The sequence below is a fragment of the Schistocerca americana genome, chromosome 9 (genome assembly GCF_021461395.2).
Source record: "Schistocerca americana isolate TAMUIC-IGC-003095 chromosome 9, iqSchAmer2.1, whole genome shotgun sequence".
NCBI lineage: Eukaryota > Metazoa > Arthropoda > Insecta > Orthoptera > Acrididae > Schistocerca > Schistocerca americana.
The window spans coordinates 126529892-126547861 of record NC_060127.1 but is presented as its reverse complement, the minus strand read 5'-3'; the positions used below and the strand labels follow the sequence as shown (position 1 = coordinate 126547861).

Sequence of the window (17970 nt, the reverse complement as noted above, 5' to 3'; positions counted from 1 at the left end):
TTGTTGTGGCCCAGTCTTTTGCAGTTGGACGACAAGAGTGGTACACAGTAGTAAAGTGCGAGGCAGTGAGTTGGCATGAACAGTCGAGTGCACAATGGGTCTTCAGATGTGCTTGTTACCTCAGGTGCTGTGTGATTGTCGACATGGAGTGAAAACGGAGCAACTTGTGACTGTCCCTTCAATTTAAGACGTTAAAAACGGACGGAATTTGCAGTCGTAATACCAGAGCATCGAAACTACTTGGAACTCTTGCGTATGTGAACGTGTCCGCGCCTTTGTACTCTGGTCCCTTCACCCCTGCAAACCAACCAACCATCGTGTCCGTGCACATAAGAGTAGCAAAGAACGGAGAACAGCGCAGCTTGGTTGTGCTTGGGGGCGTAGCTCAGTTGGTAGAGCGTTCGCTTTGCATGTGAAAGGTCCCGGGTTCAAACCCCGGCGCCTCCATGTTTTGTGGTCAGTGCGTGGTAAGTGTTGGTCGCGGCGAGCCTAAAGGCACGCAAGATGTTGCAAAGCCAGCGTCACAGACTCGTATACTGACGTAAGGAGAGCAAGACGTAAATGTGAGGACCGGCTGTTGTCGAGGTGTCATCGAGTGCAAATCTGCCTTAGGTATAACGGCCTAACCTCAATGAAGTCTAGAGAGTGGACAACACGTTCGTCTACCTCAGAGCGTTGGCCGAACGCTATTTTCGACGTCGTGCGTGCCACTTTGATTTTGGCCAACTACGATTCGATACAGAATGCAGGAAACCTGAAAGACACCCTCACGGGCACATTGAGAGTAGTGTTTGTCAGCGGAATAATGGGAGTGCAAGGGTCTGTGCCATTGATATGGCTGTATGTAGCGCAGTTCGTCAGCAGGGGGCGTAGCTCAGATGGTAGAGCGCTCGCTTAGCATGCGAGAGGTACTGGGATCGATACCCAGCGCCTCCAGAATTTTTAACACACCAACATGCGCACACTGCCATGCAAGTGGAATAATTCACAGCCAGAAAATGTGTCAAGGCAGATACGAGCCAACGATTAGCAGCCACAATTGGCAAGCGTGCTGTAATGCGCACGAAGCACCCTCCTCCCACCACTACACTTAATTTAGAAACAGTACAAGTGTTCCCATAAGATTCTCAAACCTATGTCGCAAAGATCAGCCTTGCGCCGAATTCACAAAAATCCCACTGCACATTCCAATTCTTGACGTGCAGTCGGCTGCTACTGGTGTTGCTAGTTGTGACTGCTGATGACAGATGCCGTAGCAATCAATTCATGGAGTGAGTTGTATGTTTTGCGATACTCTGTCTCTGACAAGCAAGCAGAGGTGACATAGGCGCGAACACAGGAAGCTTGCAGCCCCTCGCTGCCTGCAGACACCGAACAGCCACACTAGGAGGGCGGCCTAAGTCGTAGGCGAAATGTGCTCATTCGATTGTGTGCGACGTCAAGCTCTAAATAAGGCTGTCACTAGCGTGAGCGTTGCGTGAGCGTCGTGTAAAGTCGGAAAAGTCGTCTGCGTGGGTGAGTGGCATGTTTGGGGAGCGTTTCGTAGTTTGCGCAGTGCAATGGAGACGCGGAAAGTTGTTGTGGCCCAGTCTTTTGCAGTTGGACGACAAGAGTGGTACACAGTAGTAAAGTGCGAGGCAGTGAGTTGGCATGAACAGTCGAGTGCACAATGGGTCTTCAGATGTGCTTGTTACCTCAGGTGCTGTGTGATTGTCGACATGGAGTGAAAACGGAGCAACTTGTGACTGTCCCTTCAATTTAAGACGTTAAAAACGGACGGAATTTGCAGTCGTAATACCAGAGCATCGAAACTACTTGGAACTCTTGCGTATGTGAACGTGTCCGCGCCTTTGTACTCTGGTCCCTTCACCCCTGCAAACCAACCAACCATCGTGTCCGTGCACATAAGAGTAGCAAAGAACGGAGAACAGCGCAGCTTGGTTGTGCTTGGGGGCGTAGCTCAGTTGGTAGAGCGTTCGCTTTGCATGTGAAAGGTCCCGGGTTCAAACCCCGGCGCCTCCATGTTTTGTGGTCAGTGCGTGGTAAGTGTTGGTCGCGGCGAGCCTAAAGGCACGCAAGATGTTGCAAAGCCAGCGTCACAGACTCGTATACTGACGTAAGGAGAGCAAGACGTAAATGTGAGGACCGGCTGTTGTCGAGGTGTCATCGAGTGCAAATCTGCCTTAGGTATAACGGCCTAACCTCAATGAAGTCTAGAGAGTGGACAACACGTTCGTCTACCTCAGAGCGTTGGCCGAACGCTATTTTCGACGTCGTGCGTGCCACTTTGATTTTGGCCAACTACGATTCGATACAGAATGCAGGAAACCTGAAAGACACCCTCACGGGCACATTGAGAGTAGTGTTTGTCAGCGGAATAATGGGAGTGCAAGGGTCTGTGCCATTGATATGGCTGTATGTAGCGCAGTTCGTCAGCAGGGGGCGTAGCTCAGATGGTAGAGCGCTCGCTTAGCATGCGAGAGGTACTGGGATCGATACCCAGCGCCTCCAGAATTTTTAACACACCAACATGCGCACACTGCCATGCAAGTGGAATAATTCACAGCCAGAAAATGTGTCAAGGCAGATACGAGCCAACGATTAGCAGCCACAATTGGCAAGCGTGCTGTAATGCGCACGAAGCACCCTCCTCCCACCACTACACTTAATTTAGAAACAGTACAAGTGTTCCCATAAGATTCTCAAACCTATGTCGCAAAGATCAGCCTTGCGCCGAATTCACAAAAATCCCACTGCACATTCCAATTCTTGACGTGCAGTCGGCTGCTACTGGTGTTGCTAGTTGTGACTGCTGATGACAGATGCCGTAGCAATCAATTCATGGAGTGAGTTGTATGTTTTGCGATACTCTGTCTCTGACAAGCAAGCAGAGGTGACATAGGCGCGAACACAGGAAGCTTGCAGCCCCTCGCTGCCTGCAGACACCGAACAGCCACACTAGGAGGGCGGCCTAAGTCGTAGGCGAAATGTGCTCATTCGATTGTGTGCGACGTCAAGCTCTAAATAAGGCTGTCACTAGCGTGAGCGTTGCGTGAGCGTCGTGTAAAGTCGGAAAAGTCGTCTGCGTGGGTGAGTGGCATGTTTGGGGAGCGTTTCGTAGTTTGCGCAGTGCAATGGAGACGCGGAAAGTTGTTGTGGCCCAGTCTTTTGCAGTTGGACGACAAGAGTGGTACACAGTAGTAAAGTGCGAGGCAGTGAGTTGGCATGAACAGTCGAGTGCACAATGGGTCTTCAGATGTGCTTGTTACCTCAGGTGCTGTGTGATTGTCGACATGGAGTGAAAACGGAGCAACTTGTGACTGTCCCTTCAATTTAAGACGTTAAAAACGGACGGAATTTGCAGTCGTAATACCAGAGCATCGAAACTACTTGGAACTCTTGCGTATGTGAACGTGTCCGCGCCTTTGTACTCTGGTCCCTTCACCCCTGCAAACCAACCAACCATCGTGTCCGTGCACATAAGAGTAGCAAAGAACGGAGAACAGCGCAGCTTGGTTGTGCTTGGGGGCGTAGCTCAGTTGGTAGAGCGTTCGCTTTGCATGTGAAAGGTCCCGGGTTCAAACCCCGGCGCCTCCATGTTTTGTGGTCAGTGCGTGGTAAGTGTTGGTCGCGGCGAGCCTAAAGGCACGCAAGATGTTGCAAAGCCAGCGTCACAGACTCGTATACTGACGTAAGGAGAGCAAGACGTAAATGTGAGGACCGGCTGTTGTCGAGGTGTCATCGAGTGCAAATCTGCCTTAGGTATAACGGCCTAACCTCAATGAAGTCTAGAGAGTGGACAACACGTTCGTCTACCTCAGAGCGTTGGCCGAACGCTATTTTCGACGTCGTGCGTGCCACTTTGATTTTGGCCAACTACGATTCGATACAGAATGCAGGAAACCTGAAAGACACCCTCACGGGCACATTGAGAGTAGTGTTTGTCAGCGGAATAATGGGAGTGCAAGGGTCTGTGCCATTGATATGGCTGTATGTAGCGCAGTTCGTCAGCAGGGGGCGTAGCTCAGATGGTAGAGCGCTCGCTTAGCATGCGAGAGGTACTGGGATCGATACCCAGCGCCTCCAGAATTTTTAACACACCAACATGCGCACACTGCCATGCAAGTGGAATAATTCACAGCCAGAAAATGTGTCAAGGCAGATACGAGCCAACGATTAGCAGCCACAATTGGCAAGCGTGCTGTAATGCGCACGAAGCACCCTCCTCCCACCACTACACTTAATTTAGAAACAGTACAAGTGTTCCCATAAGATTCTCAAACCTATGTCGCAAAGATCAGCCTTGCGCCGAATTCACAAAAATCCCACTGCACATTCCAATTCTTGACGTGCAGTCGGCTGCTACTGGTGTTGCTAGTTGTGACTGCTGATGACAGATGCCGTAGCAATCAATTCATGGAGTGAGTTGTATGTTTTGCGATACTCTGTCTCTGACAAGCAAGCAGAGGTGACATAGGCGCGAACACAGGAAGCTTGCAGCCCCTCGCTGCCTGCAGACACCGAACAGCCACACTAGGAGGGCGGCCTAAGTCGTAGGCGAAATGTGCTCATTCGATTGTGTGCGACGTCAAGCTCTAAATAAGGCTGTCACTAGCGTGAGCGTTGCGTGAGCGTCGTGTAAAGTCGGAAAAGTCGTCTGCGTGGGTGAGTGGCATGTTTGGGGAGCGTTTCGTAGTTTGCGCAGTGCAATGGAGACGCGGAAAGTTGTTGTGGCCCAGTCTTTTGCAGTTGGACGACAAGAGTGGTACACAGTAGTAAAGTGCGAGGCAGTGAGTTGGCATGAACAGTCGAGTGCACAATGGGTCTTCAGATGTGCTTGTTACCTCAGGTGCTGTGTGATTGTCGACATGGAGTGAAAACGGAGCAACTTGTGACTGTCCCTTCAATTTAAGACGTTAAAAACGGACGGAATTTGCAGTCGTAATACCAGAGCATCGAAACTACTTGGAACTCTTGCGTATGTGAACGTGTCCGCGCCTTTGTACTCTGGTCCCTTCACCCCTGCAAACCAACCAACCATCGTGTCCGTGCACATAAGAGTAGCAAAGAACGGAGAACAGCGCAGCTTGGTTGTGCTTGGGGGCGTAGCTCAGTTGGTAGAGCGTTCGCTTTGCATGTGAAAGGTCCCGGGTTCAAACCACGGCGCCTCCATGTTTTGTGGTCAGTGCGTGGTAAGTGTTGGTCGCGGCGAGCCTAAAGGCACGCAAGATGTTGCAAAGCCAGCGTCACAGACTCGTATACTGACGTAAGGAGAGCAAGACGTAAATGTGAGGACCGGCTGTTGTCGAGGTGTCATCGAGTGCAAATCTGCCTTAGGTATAACGGCCTAACCTCAATGAAGTCTAGAGAGTGGACAACACGTTCGTCTACCTCAGAGCGTTGGCCGAACGCTATTTTCGACGTCGTGCGTGCCACTTTGATTTTGGCCAACTACGATTCGATACAGAATGCAGGAAACCTGAAAGACACCCTCACGGGCACATTGAGAGTAGTGTTTGTCAGCGGAATAATGGGAGTGCAAGGGTCTGTGCCATTGATATGGCTGTATGTAGCGCAGTTCGTCAGCAGGGGGCGTAGCTCAGATGGTAGAGCGCTCGCTTAGCATGCGAGAGGTACTGGGATCGATACCCAGCGCCTCCAGAATTTTTAACACACCAACATGCGCACACTGCCATGCAAGTGGAATAATTCACAGCCAGAAAATGTGTCAAGGCAGATACGAGCCAACGATTAGCAGCCACAATTGGCAAGCGTGCTGTAATGCGCACGAAGCACCCTCCTCCCACCACTACACTTAATTTAGAAACAGTACAAGTGTTCCCATAAGATTCTCAAACCTATGTCGCAAAGATCAGCCTTGCGCCGAATTCACAAAAATCCCACTGCACATTCCAATTCTTGACGTGCAGTCGGCTGCTACTGGTGTTGCTAGTTGTGACTGCTGATGACAGATGCCGTAGCAATCAATTCATGGAGTGAGTTGTATGTTTTGCGATACTCTGTCTCTGACAAGCAAGCAGAGGTGACATAGGCGCGAACACAGGAAGCTTGCAGCCCCTCGCTGCCTGCAGACACCGAACAGCCACACTAGGAGGGCGGCCTAAGTCGTAGGCGAAATGTGCTCATTCGATTGTGTGCGACGTCAAGCTCTAAATAAGGCTGTCACTAGCGTGAGCGTTGCGTGAGCGTCGTGTAAAGTCGGAAAAGTCGTCTGCGTGGGTGAGTGGCATGTTTGGGGAGCGTTTCGTAGTTTGCGCAGTGCAATGGAGACGCGGAAAGTTGTTGTGGCCCAGTCTTTTGCAGTTGGACGACAAGAGTGGTACACAGTAGTAAAGTGCGAGGCAGTGAGTTGGCATGAACAGTCGAGTGCACAATGGGTCTTCAGATGTGCTTGTTACCTCAGGTGCTGTGTGATTGTCGACATGGAGTGAAAACGGAGCAACTTGTGACTGTCCCTTCAATTTAAGACGTTAAAAACGGACGGAATTTGCAGTCGTAATACCAGAGCATCGAAACTACTTGGAACTCTTGCGTATGTGAACGTGTCCGCGCCTTTGTACTCTGGTCCCTTCACCCCTGCAAACCAACCAACCATCGTGTCCGTGCACATAAGAGTAGCAAAGAACGGAGAACAGCGCAGCTTGGTTGTGCTTGGGGGCGTAGCTCAGTTGGTAGAGCGTTCGCTTTGCATGTGAAAGGTCCCGGGTTCAAACCCCGGCGCCTCCATGTTTTGTGGTCAGTGCGTGGTAAGTGTTGGTCGCGGCGAGCCTAAAGGCACGCAAGATGTTGCAAAGCCAGCGTCACAGACTCGTATACTGACGTAAGGAGAGCAAGACGTAAATGTGAGGACCGGCTGTTGTCGAGGTGTCATCGAGTGCAAATCTGCCTTAGGTATAACGGCCTAACCTCAATGAAGTCTAGAGAGTGGACAACACGTTCGTCTACCTCAGAGCGTTGGCCGAACGCTATTTTCGACGTCGTGCGTGCCACTTTGATTTTGGCCAACTACGATTCGATACAGAATGCAGGAAACCTGAAAGACACCCTCACGGGCACATTGAGAGTAGTGTTTGTCAGCGGAATAATGGGAGTGCAAGGGTCTGTGCCATTGATATGGCTGTATGTAGCGCAGTTCGTCAGCAGGGGGCGTAGCTCAGATGGTAGAGCGCTCGCTTAGCATGCGAGAGGTACTGGGATCGATACCCAGCGCCTCCAGAATTTTTAACACACCAACATGCGCACACTGCCATGCAAGTGGAATAATTCACAGCCAGAAAATGTGTCAAGGCAGATACGAGCCAACGATTAGCAGCCACAATTGGCAAGCGTGCTGTAATGCGCACGAAGCACCCTCCTCCCACCACTACACTTAATTTAGAAACAGTACAAGTGTTCCCATAAGATTCTCAAACCTATGTCGCAAAGATCAGCCTTGCGCCGAATTCACAAAAATCCCACTGCACATTCCAATTCTTGACGTGCAGTCGGCTGCTACTGGTGTTGCTAGTTGTGACTGCTGATGACAGATGCCGTAGCAATCAATTCATGGAGTGAGTTGTATGTTTTGCGATACTCTGTCTCTGACAAGCAAGCAGAGGTGACATAGGCGCGAACACAGGAAGCTTGCAGCCCCTCGCTGCCTGCAGACACCGAACAGCCACACTAGGAGGGCGGCCTAAGTCGTAGGCGAAATGTGCTCATTCGATTGTGTGCGACGTCAAGCTCTAAATAAGGCTGTCACTAGCGTGAGCGTTGCGTGAGCGTCGTGTAAAGTCGGAAAAGTCGTCTGCGTGGGTGAGTGGCATGTTTGGGGAGCGTTTCGTAGTTTGCGCAGTGCAATGGAGACGCGGAAAGTTGTTGTGGCCCAGTCTTTTGCAGTTGGACGACAAGAGTGGTACACAGTAGTAAAGTGCGAGGCAGTGAGTTGGCATGAACAGTCGAGTGCACAATGGGTCTTCAGATGTGCTTGTTACCTCAGGTGCTGTGTGATTGTCGACATGGAGTGAAAACGGAGCAACTTGTGACTGTCCCTTCAATTTAAGACGTTAAAAACGGACGGAATTTGCAGTCGTAATACCAGAGCATCGAAACTACTTGGAACTCTTGCGTATGTGAACGTGTCCGCGCCTTTGTACTCTGGTCCCTTCACCCCTGCAAACCAACCAACCATCGTGTCCGTGCACATAAGAGTAGCAAAGAACGGAGAACAGCGCAGCTTGGTTGTGCTTGGGGGCGTAGCTCAGTTGGTAGAGCGTTCGCTTTGCATGTGAAAGGTCCCGGGTTCAAACCCCGGCGCCTCCATGTTTTGTGGTCAGTGCGTGGTAAGTGTTGGTCGCGGCGAGCCTAAAGGCACGCAAGATGTTGCAAAGCCAGCGTCACAGACTCGTATACTGACGTAAGGAGAGCAAGACGTAAATGTGAGGACCGGCTGTTGTCGAGGTGTCATCGAGTGCAAATCTGCCTTAGGTATAACGGCCTAACCTCAATGAAGTCTAGAGAGTGGACAACACGTTCGTCTACCTCAGAGCGTTGGCCGAACGCTATTTTCGACGTCGTGCGTGCCACTTTGATTTTGGCCAACTACGATTCGATACAGAATGCAGGAAACCTGAAAGACACCCTCACGGGCACATTGAGAGTAGTGTTTGTCAGCGGAATAATGGGAGTGCAAGGGTCTGTGCCATTGATATGGCTGTATGTAGCGCAGTTCGTCAGCAGGGGGCGTAGCTCAGATGGTAGAGCGCTCGCTTAGCATGCGAGAGGTACTGGGATCGATACCCAGCGCCTCCAGAATTTTTAACACACCAACATGCGCACACTGCCATGCAAGTGGAATAATTCACAGCCAGAAAATGTGTCAAGGCAGATACGAGCCAACGATTAGCAGCCACAATTGGCAAGCGTGCTGTAATGCGCACGAAGCACCCTCCTCCCACCACTACACTTAATTTAGAAACAGTACAAGTGTTCCCATAAGATTCTCAAACCTATGTCGCAAAGATCAGCCTTGCGCCGAATTCACAAAAATCCCACTGCACATTCCAATTCTTGACGTGCAGTCGGCTGCTACTGGTGTTGCTAGTTGTGACTGCTGATGACAGATGCCGTAGCAATCAATTCATGGAGTGAGTTGTATGTTTTGCGATACTCTGTCTCTGACAAGCAAGCAGAGGTGACATAGGCGCGAACACAGGAAGCTTGCAGCCCCTCGCTGCCTGCAGACACCGAACAGCCACACTAGGAGGGCGGCCTAAGTCGTAGGCGAAATGTGCTCATTCGATTGTGTGCGACGTCAAGCTCTAAATAAGGCTGTCACTAGCGTGAGCGTTGCGTGAGCGTCGTGTAAAGTCGGAAAAGTCGTCTGCGTGGGTGAGTGGCATGTTTGGGGAGCGTTTCGTAGTTTGCGCAGTGCAATGGAGACGCGGAAAGTTGTTGTGGCCCAGTCTTTTGCAGTTGGACGACAAGAGTGGTACACAGTAGTAAAGTGCGAGGCAGTGAGTTGGCATGAACAGTCGAGTGCACAATGGGTCTTCAGATGTGCTTGTTACCTCAGGTGCTGTGTGATTGTCGACATGGAGTGAAAACGGAGCAACTTGTGACTGTCCCTTCAATTTAAGACGTTAAAAACGGACGGAATTTGCAGTCGTAATACCAGAGCATCGAAACTACTTGGAACTCTTGCGTATGTGAACGTGTCCGCGCCTTTGTACTCTGGTCCCTTCACCCCTGCAAACCAACCAACCATCGTGTCCGTGCACATAAGAGTAGCAAAGAACGGAGAACAGCGCAGCTTGGTTGTGCTTGGGGGCGTAGCTCAGTTGGTAGAGCGTTCGCTTTGCATGTGAAAGGTCCCGGGTTCAAACCCCGGCGCCTCCATGTTTTGTGGTCAGTGCGTGGTAAGTGTTGGTCGCGGCGAGCCTAAAGGCACGCAAGATGTTGCAAAGCCAGCGTCACAGACTCGTATACTGACGTAAGGAGAGCAAGACGTAAATGTGAGGACCGGCTGTTGTCGAGGTGTCATCGAGTGCAAATCTGCCTTAGGTATAACGGCCTAACCTCAATGAAGTCTAGAGAGTGGACAACACGTTCGTCTACCTCAGAGCGTTGGCCGAACGCTATTTTCGACGTCGTGCGTGCCACTTTGATTTTGGCCAACTACGATTCGATACAGAATGCAGGAAACCTGAAAGACACCCTCACGGGCACATTGAGAGTAGTGTTTGTCAGCGGAATAATGGGAGTGCAAGGGTCTGTGCCATTGATATGGCTGTATGTAGCGCAGTTCGTCAGCAGGGGGCGTAGCTCAGATGGTAGAGCGCTCGCTTAGCATGCGAGAGGTACTGGGATCGATACCCAGCGCCTCCAGAATTTTTAACACACCAACATGCGCACACTGCCATGCAAGTGGAATAATTCACAGCCAGAAAATGTGTCAAGGCAGATACGAGCCAACGATTAGCAGCCACAATTGGCAAGCGTGCTGTAATGCGCACGAAGCACCCTCCTCCCACCACTACACTTAATTTAGAAACAGTACAAGTGTTCCCATAAGATTCTCAAACCTATGTCGCAAAGATCAGCCTTGCGCCGAATTCACAAAAATCCCACTGCACATTCCAATTCTTGACGTGCAGTCGGCTGCTACTGGTGTTGCTAGTTGTGACTGCTGATGACAGATGCCGTAGCAATCAATTCATGGAGTGAGTTGTATGTTTTGCGATACTCTGTCTCTGACAAGCAAGCAGAGGTGACATAGGCGCGAACACAGGAAGCTTGCAGCCCCTCGCTGCCTGCAGACACCGAACAGCCACACTAGGAGGGCGGCCTAAGTCGTAGGCGAAATGTGCTCATTCGATTGTGTGCGACGTCAAGCTCTAAATAAGGCTGTCACTAGCGTGAGCGTTGCGTGAGCGTCGTGTAAAGTCGGAAAAGTCGTCTGCGTGGGTGAGTGGCATGTTTGGGGAGCGTTTCGTAGTTTGCGCAGTGCAATGGAGACGCGGAAAGTTGTTGTGGCCCAGTCTTTTGCAGTTGGACGACAAGAGTGGTACACAGTAGTAAAGTGCGAGGCAGTGAGTTGGCATGAACAGTCGAGTGCACAATGGGTCTTCAGATGTGCTTGTTACCTCAGGTGCTGTGTGATTGTCGACATGGAGTGAAAACGGAGCAACTTGTGACTGTCCCTTCAATTTAAGACGTTAAAAACGGACGGAATTTGCAGTCGTAATACCAGAGCATCGAAACTACTTGGAACTCTTGCGTATGTGAACGTGTCCGCGCCTTTGTACTCTGGTCCCTTCACCCCTGCAAACCAACCAACCATCGTGTCCGTGCACATAAGAGTAGCAAAGAACGGAGAACAGCGCAGCTTGGTTGTGCTTGGGGGCGTAGCTCAGTTGGTAGAGCGTTCGCTTTGCATGTGAAAGGTCCCGGGTTCAAACCCCGGCGCCTCCATGTTTTGTGGTCAGTGCGTGGTAAGTGTTGGTCGCGGCGAGCCTAAAGGCACGCAAGATGTTGCAAAGCCAGCGTCACAGACTCGTATACTGACGTAAGGAGAGCAAGACGTAAATGTGAGGACCGGCTGTTGTCGAGGTGTCATCGAGTGCAAATCTGCCTTAGGTATAACGGCCTAACCTCAATGAAGTCTAGAGAGTGGACAACACGTTCGTCTACCTCAGAGCGTTGGCCGAACGCTATTTTCGACGTCGTGCGTGCCACTTTGATTTTGGCCAACTACGATTCGATACAGAATGCAGGAAACCTGAAAGACACCCTCACGGGCACATTGAGAGTAGTGTTTGTCAGCGGAATAATGGGAGTGCAAGGGTCTGTGCCATTGATATGGCTGTATGTAGCGCAGTTCGTCAGCAGGGGGCGTAGCTCAGATGGTAGAGCGCTCGCTTAGCATGCGAGAGGTACTGGGGTCGATACCCAGCGCCTCCAGAATTTTTAACACACCAACATGCGCACACTGCCATGCAAGTGGAATAATTCACAGCCAGAAAATGTGTCAAGGCAGATACGAGCCAACGATTAGCAGCCACAATTGGCAAGCGTGCTGTAATGCGCACGAAGCACCCTCCTCCCACCACTACACTTAATTTAGAAACAGTACAAGTGTTCCCATAAGATTCTCAAACCTATGTCGCAAAGATCAGCCTTGCGCCGAATTCACAAAAATCCCACTGCACATTCCAATTCTTGACGTGCAGTCGGCTGCTACTGGTGTTGCTAGTTGTGACTGCTGATGACAGATGCCGTAGCAATCAATTCATGGAGTGAGTTGTATGTTTTGCGATACTCTGTCTCTGACAAGCAAGCAGAGGTGACATAGGCGCGAACACAGGAAGCTTGCAGCCCCTCGCTGCCTGCAGACACCGAACAGCCACACTAGGAGGGCGGCCTAAGTCGTAGGCGAAATGTGCTCATTCGATTGTGTGCGACGTCAAGCTCTAAATAAGGCTGTCACTAGCGTGAGCGTTGCGTGAGCGTCGTGTAAAGTCGGAAAAGTCGTCTGCGTGGGTGAGTGGCATGTTTGGGGAGCGTTTCGTAGTTTGCGCAGTGCAATGGAGACGCGGAAAGTTGTTGTGGCCCAGTCTTTTGCAGTTGGACGACAAGAGTGGTACACAGTAGTAAAGTGCGAGGCAGTGAGTTGGCATGAACAGTCGAGTGCACAATGGGTCTTCAGATGTGCTTGTTACCTCAGGTGCTGTGTGATTGTCGACATGGAGTGAAAACGGAGCAACTTGTGACTGTCCCTTCAATTTAAGACGTTAAAAACGGACGGAATTTGCAGTCGTAATACCAGAGCATCGAAACTACTTGGAACTCTTGCGTATGTGAACGTGTCCGCGCCTTTGTACTCTGGTCCCTTCACCCCTGCAAACCAACCAACCATCGTGTCCGTGCACATAAGAGTAGCAAAGAACGGAGAACAGCGCAGCTTGGTTGTGCTTGGGGGCGTAGCTCAGTTGGTAGAGCGTTCGCTTTGCATGTGAAAGGTCCCGGGTTCAAACCCCGGCGCCTCCATGTTTTGTGGTCAGTGCGTGGTAAGTGTTGGTCGCGGCGAGCCTAAAGGCACGCAAGATGTTGCAAAGCCAGCGTCACAGACTCGTATACTGACGTAAGGAGAGCAAGACGTAAATGTGAGGACCGGCTGTTGTCGAGGTGTCATCGAGTGCAAATCTGCCTTAGGTATAACGGCCTAACCTCAATGAAGTCTAGAGAGTGGACAACACGTTCGTCTACCTCAGAGCGTTGGCCGAACGCTATTTTCGACGTCGTGCGTGCCACTTTGATTTTGGCCAACTACGATTCGATACAGAATGCAGGAAACCTGAAAGACACCCTCACGGGCACATTGAGAGTAGTGTTTGTCAGCGGAATAATGGGAGTGCAAGGGTCTGTGCCATTGATATGGCTGTATGTAGCGCAGTTCGTCAGCAGGGGGCGTAGCTCAGATGGTAGAGCGCTCGCTTAGCATGTGAGAGGTACTGGGATCGATACCCAGCGCCTCCAGAATTTTTAACACACCAACATGCGCACACTGCCATGCAAGTGGAATAATTCACAGCCAGAAAATGTGTCAAGGCAGATACGAGCCAACGATTAGCAGCCACAATTGGCAAGCGTGCTGTAATGCGCACGAAGCACCCTCCTCCCACCACTACACTTAATTTAGAAACAGTACAAGTGTTCCCATAAGATTCTCAAACCTATGTCGCAAAGATCAGCCTTGCGCCGAATTCACAAAAATCCCACTGCACATTCCAATTCTTGACGTGCAGTCGGCTGCTACTGGTGTTGCTAGTTGTGACTGCTGATGACAGATGCCGTAGCAATCAATTCATGGAGTGAGTTGTATGTTTTGCGATACTCTGTCTCTGACAAGCAAGCAGAGGTGACATAGGCGCGAACACAGGAAGCTTGCAGCCCCTCGCTGCCTGCAGACACCGAACAGCCACACTAGGAGGGCGGCCTAAGTCGTAGGCGAAATGTGCTCATTCGCTTGTGTGCGACGTCAAGCTCTAAATAAGGCTGTCACTAGCGTGAGCGTTGCGTGAGCGTCGTGTAAAGTCGGAAAAGTCGTCTGCGTGGGTGAGTGGCATGTTTGGGGAGCGTTTCGTAGTTTGCGCAGTGCAATGGAGACGCGGAAAGTTGTTGTGGCCCAGTCTTTTGCAGTTGGACGACAAGAGTGGTACACAGTAGTAAAGTGCGAGGCAGTGAGTTGGCATGAACAGTCGAGTGCACAATGGGTCTTCAGATGTGCTTGTTACCTCAGGTGCTGTGTGATTGTCGACATGGAGTGAAAACGGAGCAACTTGTGACTGTCCCTTCAATTTAAGACGTTAAAAACGGACGGAATTTGCAGTCGTAATACCAGAGCATCGAAACTACTTGGAACTCTTGCGTATGTGAACGTGTCCGCGCCTTTGTACTCTGGTCCCTTCACCCCTGCAAACCAACCAACCATCGTGTCCGTGCACATAAGAGTAGCAAAGAACGGAGAACAGCGCAGCTTGGTTGTGCTTGGGGGCGTAGCTCAGTTGGTAGAGCGTTCGCTTTGCATGTGAAAGGTCCCGGGTTCAAACCCCGGCGCCTCCATGTTTTGTGGTCAGTGCGTGGTAAGTGTTGGTCGCGGCGAGCCTAAAGGCACGCAAGATGTTGCAAAGCCAGCGTCACAGACTCGTATACTGACGTAAGGAGAGCAAGACGTAAATGTGAGGACCGGCTGTTGTCGAGGTGTCATCGAGTGCAAATCTGCCTTAGGTATAACGGCCTAACCTCAATGAAGTCTAGAGAGTGGACAACACGTTCGTCTACCTCAGAGCGTTGGCCGAACGCTATTTTCGACGTCGTGCGTGCCACTTTGATTTTGGCCAACTACGATTCGATACAGAATGCAGGAAACCTGAAAGACACCCTCACGGGCACATTGAGAGTAGTGTTTGTCAGCGGAATAATGGGAGTGCAAGGGTCTGTGCCATTGATATGGCTGTATGTAGCGCAGTTCGTCAGCAGGGGGCGTAGCTCAGATGGTAGAGCGCTCGCTTAGCATGCGAGAGGTACTGGGGTCGATACCCAGCGCCTCCAGAATTTTTAACACACCAACATGCGCACACTGCCATGCAAGTGGAATAATTCACAGCCAGAAAATGTGTCAAGGCAGATACGAGCCAACGATTAGCAGCCACAATTGGCAAGCGTGCTGTAATGCGCACGAAGCACCCTCCTCCCACCACTACACTTAATTTAGAAACAGTACAAGTGTTCCCATAAGATTCTCAAACCTATGTCGCAAAGATCAGCCTTGCGCCGAATTCACAAAAATCCCACTGCACATTCCAATTCTTGACGTGCAGTCGGCTGCTACTGGTGTTGCTAGTTGTGACTGCTGATGACAGATGCCGTAGCAATCAATTCATGGAGTGAGTTGTATGTTTTGCGATACTCTGTCTCTGACAAGCAAGCAGAGGTGACATAGGCGCGAACACAGGAAGCTTGCAGCCCCTCGCTGCCTGCAGACACCGAACAGCCACACTAGGAGGGCGGCCTAAGTCGTAGGCGAAATGTGCTCATTCGATTGTGTGCGACGTCAAGCTCTAAATAAGGCTGTCACTAGCGTGAGCGTTGCGTGAGCGTCGTGTAAAGTCGGAAAAGTCGTCTGCGTGGGTGAGTGGCATGTTTGGGGAGCGTTTCGTAGTTTGCGCAGTGCAATGGAGACGCGGAAAGTTGTTGTGGCCCAGTCTTTTGCAGTTGGACGACAAGAGTGGTACACAGTAGTAAAGTGCGAGGCAGTGAGTTGGCATGAACAGTCGAGTGCACAATGGGTCTTCAGATGTGCTTGTTACCTCAGGTGCTGTGTGATTGTCGACATGGAGTGAAAACGGAGCAACTTGTGACTGTCCCTTCAATTTAAGACGTTAAAAACGGACGGAATTTGCAGTCGTAATACCAGAGCATCGAAACTACTTGGAACTCTTGCGTATGTGAACGTGTCCGCGCCTTTGTACTCTGGTCCCTTCACCCCTGCAAACCAACCAACCATCGTGTCCGTGCACATAAGAGTAGCAAAGAACGGAGAACAGCGCAGCTTGGTTGTGCTTGGGGGCGTAGCTCAGTTGGTAGAGCGTTCGCTTTGCATGTGAAAGGTCCCGGGTTCAAACCCCGGCGCCTCCATGTTTTGTGGTCAGTGCGTGGTAAGTGTTGGTCGCGGCGAGCCTAAAGGCACGCAAGATGTTGCAAAGCCAGCGTCACAGACTCGTATACTGACGTAAGGAGAGCAAGACGTAAATGTGAGGACCGGCTGTTGTCGAGGTGTCATCGAGTGCAAATCTGCCTTAGGTATAACGGCCTAACCTCAATGAAGTCTAGAGAGTGGACAACACGTTCGTCTACCTCAGAGCGTTGGCCGAACGCTATTTTCGACGTCGTGCGTGCCACTTTGATTTTGGCCAACTACGATTCGATACAGAATGCAGGAAACCTGAAAGACACCCTCACGGGCACATTGAGAGTAGTGTTTGTCAGCGGAATAATGGGAGTGCAAGGGTCTGTGCCATTGATATGGCTGTATGTAGCGCAGTTCGTCAGCAGGGGGCGTAGCTCAGATGGTAGAGCGCTCGCTTAGCATGCGAGAGGTACTGGGATCGATACCCAGCGCCTCCAGAATTTTTAACACACCAACATGCGCACACTGCCATGCAAGTGGAATAATTCACAGCCAGAAAATGTGTCAAGGCAGATACGAGCCAACGATTAGCAGCCACAATTGGCAAGCGTGCTGTAATGCGCACGAAGCACCCTCCTCCCACCACTACACTTAATTTAGAAACAGTACAAGTGTTCCCATAAGATTCTCAAACCTATGTCGCAAAGATCAGCCTTGCGCCGAATTCACAAAAATCCCACTGCACATTCCAATTCTTGACGTGCAGTCGGCTGCTACTGGTGTTGCTAGTTGTGACTGCTGATGACAGATGCCGTAGCAATCAATTCATGGAGTGAGTTGTATGTTTTGCGATACTCTGTCTCTGACAAGCAAGCAGAGGTGACATAGGCGCGAACACAGGAAGCTTGCAGCCCCTCGCTGCCTGCAGACACCGAACAGCCACACTAGGAGGGCGGCCTAAGTCGTAGGCGAAATGTGCTCATTCGATTGTGTGCGACGTCAAGCTCTAAATAAGGCTGTCACTAGCGTGAGCGTTGCGTGAGCGTCGTGTAAAGTCGGAAAAGTCGTCTGCGTGGGTGAGTGGCATGTTTGGGGAGCGTTTCGTAGTTTGCGCAGTGCAATGGAGACGCGGAAAGTTGTTGTGGCCCAGTCTTTTGCAGTTGGACGACAAGAGTGGTACACAGTAGTAAAGTGCGAGGCAGTGAGTTGGCATGAACAGTCGAGTGCACAATGGGTCTTCAGATGTGCTTGTTACCTCAGGTGCTGTGTGATTGTCGACATGGAGTGAAAACGGAGCAACTTGTGACTGTCCCTTCAATTTAAGACGTTAAAAACGGACGGAATTTGCAGTCGTAATACCAGAGCATCGAAACTACTTGGAACTCTTGCGTATGTGAACGTGTCCGCGCCTTTGTACTCTGGTCCCTTCACCCCTGCAAACCAACCAACCATCGTGTCCGTGCACATAAGAGTAGCAAAGAACGGAGAACAGCGCAGCTTGGTTGTGCTTGGGGGCGTAGCTCAGTTGGTAGAGCGTTCGCTTTGCATGTGAAAGGTCCCGGGTTCAAACCCCGGCGCCTCCATGTTTTGTGGTCAGTGCGTGGTAAGTGTTGGTCGCGGCGAGCCTAAAGGCACGCAAGATGTTGCAAAGCCAGCGTCACAGACTCGTATACTGACGTAAGGAGAGCAAGACGTAAATGTGAGGACCGGCTGTTGTCGAGGTGTCATCGAGTGCAAATCTGCCTTAGGTATAACGGCCTAACCTCAATGAAGTCTAGAGA

General features: G+C 50.9%; 23 non-coding genes across 23 annotated transcripts; all 23 read left to right on the top strand.

Moving 5' to 3' along the window:
- Positions 1–374: 374 nt before the first annotated feature.
- Trnaa-ugc lies at positions 375–447 on the top strand. The gene has a single exon. It is a non-coding gene; the product is annotated as a tRNA-Ala (tRNA).
- A 416-nt stretch (positions 448–863) lies between these two features.
- On the top strand, positions 864–936 carry Trnaa-agc. The gene has a single exon. It is a non-coding gene; the product is annotated as a tRNA-Ala (tRNA).
- Positions 937–1949: 1013 nt separating this feature from the next.
- Positions 1950–2022, top strand: Trnaa-ugc. Its single transcript has one exon. It is a non-coding gene; the product is annotated as a tRNA-Ala (tRNA).
- A 416-nt stretch (positions 2023–2438) lies between these two features.
- Trnaa-agc lies at positions 2439–2511 on the top strand. Its single transcript has one exon. It is a non-coding gene; the product is annotated as a tRNA-Ala (tRNA).
- A 1013-nt stretch (positions 2512–3524) lies between these two features.
- Trnaa-ugc lies at positions 3525–3597 on the top strand. The gene has a single exon. It is a non-coding gene; the product is annotated as a tRNA-Ala (tRNA).
- A 416-nt stretch (positions 3598–4013) lies between these two features.
- Trnaa-agc lies at positions 4014–4086 on the top strand. Its single transcript has one exon. It is a non-coding gene; the product is annotated as a tRNA-Ala (tRNA).
- Positions 4087–5099: 1013 nt separating this feature from the next.
- On the top strand, positions 5100–5172 carry Trnaa-ugc. Its single transcript has one exon. It is a non-coding gene; the product is annotated as a tRNA-Ala (tRNA).
- A 416-nt stretch (positions 5173–5588) lies between these two features.
- Positions 5589–5661, top strand: Trnaa-agc. The gene has a single exon. It is a non-coding gene; the product is annotated as a tRNA-Ala (tRNA).
- A 1013-nt stretch (positions 5662–6674) lies between these two features.
- Positions 6675–6747, top strand: Trnaa-ugc. The gene has a single exon. It is a non-coding gene; the product is annotated as a tRNA-Ala (tRNA).
- A 416-nt stretch (positions 6748–7163) lies between these two features.
- On the top strand, positions 7164–7236 carry Trnaa-agc. The gene has a single exon. It is a non-coding gene; the product is annotated as a tRNA-Ala (tRNA).
- Positions 7237–8249: 1013 nt separating this feature from the next.
- Trnaa-ugc lies at positions 8250–8322 on the top strand. Its single transcript has one exon. It is a non-coding gene; the product is annotated as a tRNA-Ala (tRNA).
- A 416-nt stretch (positions 8323–8738) lies between these two features.
- Trnaa-agc lies at positions 8739–8811 on the top strand. The gene has a single exon. It is a non-coding gene; the product is annotated as a tRNA-Ala (tRNA).
- Positions 8812–9824: 1013 nt separating this feature from the next.
- Trnaa-ugc lies at positions 9825–9897 on the top strand. Its single transcript has one exon. It is a non-coding gene; the product is annotated as a tRNA-Ala (tRNA).
- Positions 9898–10313: 416 nt separating this feature from the next.
- Positions 10314–10386, top strand: Trnaa-agc. The gene has a single exon. It is a non-coding gene; the product is annotated as a tRNA-Ala (tRNA).
- A 1013-nt stretch (positions 10387–11399) lies between these two features.
- Positions 11400–11472, top strand: Trnaa-ugc. The gene has a single exon. It is a non-coding gene; the product is annotated as a tRNA-Ala (tRNA).
- A 416-nt stretch (positions 11473–11888) lies between these two features.
- Trnaa-agc lies at positions 11889–11961 on the top strand. The gene has a single exon. It is a non-coding gene; the product is annotated as a tRNA-Ala (tRNA).
- A 1013-nt stretch (positions 11962–12974) lies between these two features.
- On the top strand, positions 12975–13047 carry Trnaa-ugc. Its single transcript has one exon. It is a non-coding gene; the product is annotated as a tRNA-Ala (tRNA).
- Positions 13048–13463: 416 nt separating this feature from the next.
- Trnaa-agc lies at positions 13464–13536 on the top strand. Its single transcript has one exon. It is a non-coding gene; the product is annotated as a tRNA-Ala (tRNA).
- A 1013-nt stretch (positions 13537–14549) lies between these two features.
- Trnaa-ugc lies at positions 14550–14622 on the top strand. Its single transcript has one exon. It is a non-coding gene; the product is annotated as a tRNA-Ala (tRNA).
- Positions 14623–15038: 416 nt separating this feature from the next.
- Positions 15039–15111, top strand: Trnaa-agc. Its single transcript has one exon. It is a non-coding gene; the product is annotated as a tRNA-Ala (tRNA).
- A 1013-nt stretch (positions 15112–16124) lies between these two features.
- Trnaa-ugc lies at positions 16125–16197 on the top strand. The gene has a single exon. It is a non-coding gene; the product is annotated as a tRNA-Ala (tRNA).
- A 416-nt stretch (positions 16198–16613) lies between these two features.
- Trnaa-agc lies at positions 16614–16686 on the top strand. Its single transcript has one exon. It is a non-coding gene; the product is annotated as a tRNA-Ala (tRNA).
- Positions 16687–17699: 1013 nt separating this feature from the next.
- On the top strand, positions 17700–17772 carry Trnaa-ugc. Its single transcript has one exon. It is a non-coding gene; the product is annotated as a tRNA-Ala (tRNA).
- Positions 17773–17970: the final 198 nt, after the last annotated feature.